The sequence below is a fragment of the Rhincodon typus genome, chromosome 8 (assembly GCF_021869965.1).
Source record: "Rhincodon typus isolate 14 chromosome 8, sRhiTyp1.1, whole genome shotgun sequence".
NCBI classification, from domain to species: domain Eukaryota; kingdom Metazoa; phylum Chordata; class Chondrichthyes; order Orectolobiformes; family Rhincodontidae; genus Rhincodon; species Rhincodon typus.
In genome coordinates, this window is record NC_063339.1 from 26,456,810 (window position 1) to 26,461,732 (window position 4,923).

Here is a 4,923-nt window from a genome sequence, read left to right on the forward strand (position 1 = left end):
TGTGTGTGTGTGTGGGGGGGTGGTGGGTCTGGATGTGTGTGTGTGTGTGGGGGTGGGGTGGGGTGGGTCTGGATGTGTGCGGGGGGGGGTAGGGGTAGGATGGGAACTGAATTCGAGCCAGCCTGACTCCGCGGCCGTTCTTGCTTCACGACCTTCTGTCTCTGGCACAAAAACGGGAACTGCTGGACAAACTCGGCAGGTCTGGGAGTATCTGTGGAGAGAAAAACAGAGTTAATGTTTCTCGTGCTGTGACCCTTGTTCAGAAGTGCCAGTTGCTGTCCGACCTGCTGTGTTTTTTCCAGTACTTTCTCTTCTGGTTTCTGATTTCCAGGGTCCACGCTTCTTTGTTTCTCTTTTTCTGTCTGCCTTTCCATTGGTCTGTTTCTAGTTCCGGGGGGCGGGGACAGTATCGCCAGTCGGCGCTATGATTGGCTGAAGCGGACTGCCCCGCCTTCTTTCCCAAGTGATTGGAGGACACTCGTCCGGGCTGGTCCCGGGCCCCAGTCCAGCAGCAGCAGCAGCAGCAGCGGCAGGAATGTGTTGGTGAAGCGGCCTGGCGTGGTCGGTAAATGGAATATTGCGACTTAGTAACCCGGAAAGCTCAAAGCTGTCCTTAGGAGACAGGGCAATGAGAGCAGAGTCAGTGGGCGCATCTCCATTCCGCGAGATAGGCTCAGTGAACAGACTGGTCGGGGAGCTCGTTGGATTCAACAATTTGCAACCACCAGCAAACGCAGGTAAGATACCAGTAAGTCCTTGTTCAGGTTTTCAACGTACATTTGATCCGTTTAGAATACGAAGTAAAGGACTTGGGTGTTCAGGGTTTTTTTTTGCTTGTTCCTAGAACAGCTAGACGGTGCATATATGCCAATTATCGGTCAAGAGAATTTTCAAGTTAAAATATTAACGAGAATATGAGCCAGATAAATTATACAAGTTTATTCTATCAAATTCCCCGCACCTGACCCATTGGAATTGTTGTTCTCTAACTTATAGCACGTCAGACTGTGCAAATAGATATTGCTTCATGCTTTATAAATTAATCTATTTATAATTTATAAAGCCACCATACAACACTCGATCATTTACTTGTACCCCCACCCCCCTCGAACCAGTCGGAACAATGTTAGGGGCACAAGGATAGAGGGACAGACTCTTCCAGACATGAAATAGTTATTTTGGGTAAGTATCCTGTGAACTGATGAGTTATCTTTATGCACAAGTAAACTTGCCTTAGTGAATTTGCCATGAGTGTTAAGTGCAGCGATTCGGTTTTCAAGTCATGCTAGCCTGTGGCACAAAACATTCAATTGGCCATTGGGAGTCCAGTCTTTGATTTTATTGAGTTGCTAACCAAACTGTACATTTAAAATGTTTATTACCTCAAGTTCAAATACAAATAGTTCCAAAGAAGTCATGCTAGAGTCAAAACATTAACTCTTCTTCTCTGCCTACAGAAGCTGCCTGCCCTTTGAGTTTCTCCAGCACTTTTTGTTTATATTTAAGATCTCCAGTTTTTGCTGTGGTTTGCTTTTGTTTAAAATATAGATATTCAAAGCGCACTAACAAAAGGTCAAATGTGTATGGAGAAGTGGTCGTAAACGCCATCACATTTCAGTAAATAGAAGAGACATATTCCTTTTGTATCCCCTTTAGTGATTGCACCTCAATAGCAAACTTTGAAGAATTTACCACTATCTGAAGACTTATAAGCAAGTACTGTTGATAAATCAAAGTACAAATTGGTTGTTGTAATTTCACTTTGGTTGCAGAGTATATTGGCAACAGGAATAGAAGCATGAAGCTGATAATGGAAAAAATTCAAAATTATCTCAACTGTATGTCTGTTGGTTGTAATCTCAACTTTGAATTGGAAGGTTGTGGGTTTAAGTCCTATTCAAGAGACTTGGGCACAAAAATCCAGGCTGACACTCCAGTATTGTATTGACGGAATGTTTCAGTATAGGAGATGACCCTGTCTGCACACTCAGGCTGATGCAAAAGATTCCCAAAGGACAACATTAATGAAAAGCATGGAGGTTATCCCTACTACGTGGACCAATTTTTTTGGCTACGATTAACATCATTGAAACAAAAGTAATTATCATGTTTTTGGGAGCTTGCTGCGTACATGATAGCTGGCTCATTTCCTGTATTATAAAAGTAATTTTAAAAAAAGCTTAAAACTTGGCTCAGTGCTTTAGATAATGTTTTTTTATTGATTAGACCATGTTTGCATGAAACAACTTGAAAAATTGATATTTGTGATCCTTCAATGTACCTATTATACAGAGCATACAACCTGAACAGTTGAGGTATACAACGTGAATTGGTAGTTTTTTTTTGTAAGATGTAAAACTTTGATCCATCACAGGCAAATAATCCAATGTTTTGCACAACCCATGAATAAGATGGTGACGAAGATTTTGTTTCTTTAATTTTTATGCCATTTTTATTTCTGTTAGATTTATGATCACCAGTCTTACATTCAAGTGGATATCTATAAGTCTTGATGGTAATATTAAATTTTCCATTTATTATAAGAAATGAATAAAGAATTTAGTCCAGTTTAAGGAAACTATTTGACCATTGGGAATATTACAGCTAAGGCTGACACTATCCACCTTTAGTCCTTCTCAAGTGCAACTGGGAATGCTGCAATAAGTGTTGGCCAAGCCAGTGCCACCCACATTGTCTGAATGACTTTTAACGAGGGATACCAGGATAGTTTCTCTGGCTTTTGTGAAATTTGGGCATTCTTATCTTCATGGCTGAGGTTAGTTAAAGGAACAGTAGTCATGTCTGGGCGATCAGTTTGTACTGCTGAGCTGTTCATTGACTAATTCTATTGACCTATTGGATAATGTGGAGATCATTTTTATTCTGATCTGTTAACTGGTTGCTGCCCAGGTTGATTCATTCATTGTCAAAGGCATGAGATTGGTCTAGGATTGTATGAACATTTTTAGCAGGTTTTCACCGACCCTCAATGCCTTTCAGATAAACGATTAATCCACAGCCCCATTTGTCCTCTCAGATGGATAAAAGAACTCACCACGGCTATAGAAGTACTTACTAGTTAATTCAGACATACAGAAAACATGCTAGTTACTAACTCAAAAACCCAAAACCCAAACTTACATATACATTTTAAAATATTATTTATTGTATAAATCCCACTGTCTACATCACAACAGATATAAGGGTAATCAAAAGGCTAATTACAAGCTATCCTTTTGTTATAGCGTAGGGTCATGAGAATTTTACTAGGCTTACACAGGGTTAAATTATGAGGACCAGTTCCATAAACTTTGGCTGATTACTAAGTGTTCAGAAATTGGAAGGATGATCTAATTTAGGATCTTTTGAAATGACAAAGATTGCATACAGTCAACACAAATAAGAGGATGCAATCTTAAAATTACAGTAAGACCATTCAGGAGTGAAATCATGAAGCAATTTTTCCACAAAGTTGTGAAAATCTGTTACTCTCCCCTAAAATTGCTTACTTAAAATATTACATCTGACAGTAAAATACTTTAATAGATAAAATATTTAAGGATTGGATAAAAAGCAGGAAAATTGAGGTGAGGTGCAAATCAACCATGATCTGACTCAATAGTTGAACAGGCTTGAGGGGCTGAAGGCTCACTCTTGTTTTATCATTCTTGTAAAATACCAATGAGCCAATACTAGGTTTTTGCTATAACTTTTCTACTGCTGCTTTCGTCATTATTTTACAATGTCATTTGTTTCATTGCCTTTTCAAAGTGCCCAGCTTGGGGTTTGCCTCTGTTATTTAAATCCGAAGAAATAATTAATATTAAGTTTAATAGCACGTTGGCTAAGTTGTTTGTGAATCAGATGCTTGAGGGTTTGTTGATTTTAAGGGTTCATGATCAAAGTTACCTAATACAGGCAGTCATGATTTATTGCAATTTACTAATAGTTTGAGTTTCTTAAACAGCAAGTTAGTTATGATACATTAGTTAATTAAATAAAGAAAGTACACAACCGTGACAATTGGAGATGGTTCACTGATACCAGAGGACAGGCAGGCTGTCAGGCAGAATGTTTCCATCTTGTTAAAAGTTCTGGGGGACAACATTGTGCTCTCCAGGTGTGGTGTAAGGGAACTCTTCCCTGCGTCGTCTTCCTCCTCCTTCTGATCAGTTTTCCATCAGCCTGGTGAAGACTATTTGAAGTTACTCTCTGGAAATACTCCCCAAAGAGCACCCCTCTGCACTGATCACTTATTGCTATATCATACGTCTAGGGCAGTTTATTGTCTCTGTGTGAATCAATTGTCTGAACCATTTTGGCCAAGGGACACCAACTCATGACGTTGGATGATCACTGCCCGCTTGCACACATTCATCTGAGAGTTAGTTTACTATACTAAGAACAAATACTTCTTGCTTTTGAAAATAGTACACCAATAACAGGGTGCATTTAGCACCAGATAAATTGAATGGGCATCATGACCTTTGTGTTTCCCATAATTCTTTTGTTTTCATCTACTATAATGTTGGAAAGTTGATTAGTGCTGGAGACATCTCATACTACATAAAATGGGGCTAGGAAGATTAAGGGACCCTAACGTTCAACAGGTTCAAAGCCTTTTCTAAGTCTGAAGTACATAATGCAGGCTAATGCTTTGTGCACTGCTACACTAGCACATGCCGTCTTTCAGATAAAGCTACTCGGTGGGATGGATGATAGCCTGGTCCCCTATTAGTTCATGACCCATCAAAACACTCCAAAAGACCATGGATATATTTACAGACAGTTAGAACTCAACTGATTCACAGGTGTCTCTTACCTGGTTTGCATTACATGTTGAGATAACAAGGTGTAGAGCTGGATGAACACAGCAGGCCAAGCAGCATCAGAGGAGCAGGAAGGTTGACGTTTCGGGCCTAG

The 4,923-nt window shown here is 39.8% G+C and overlaps 2 long non-coding RNA genes across 3 annotated transcripts in view; one reads left to right on the top strand and one right to left on the bottom strand.

Annotated features, from left to right (window-relative positions):
• Window positions 1-4,923, bottom strand: part of LOC109916454 — a 387,714-nt gene that overhangs the window by 260,719 nt on the left and 122,072 nt on the right. The window lies entirely within an intron of this gene.
• LOC125483697 overlaps window positions 291-4,923 on the top strand; it is a 99,031-nt gene continuing 94,398 nt past the window's right edge. The window contains exon 1 of the long non-coding RNA XR_007262648.1: window positions 291-737. This is a non-coding gene — a long non-coding RNA (uncharacterized LOC125483697). The remainder of the gene's footprint in view (window positions 738-4,923) is intronic.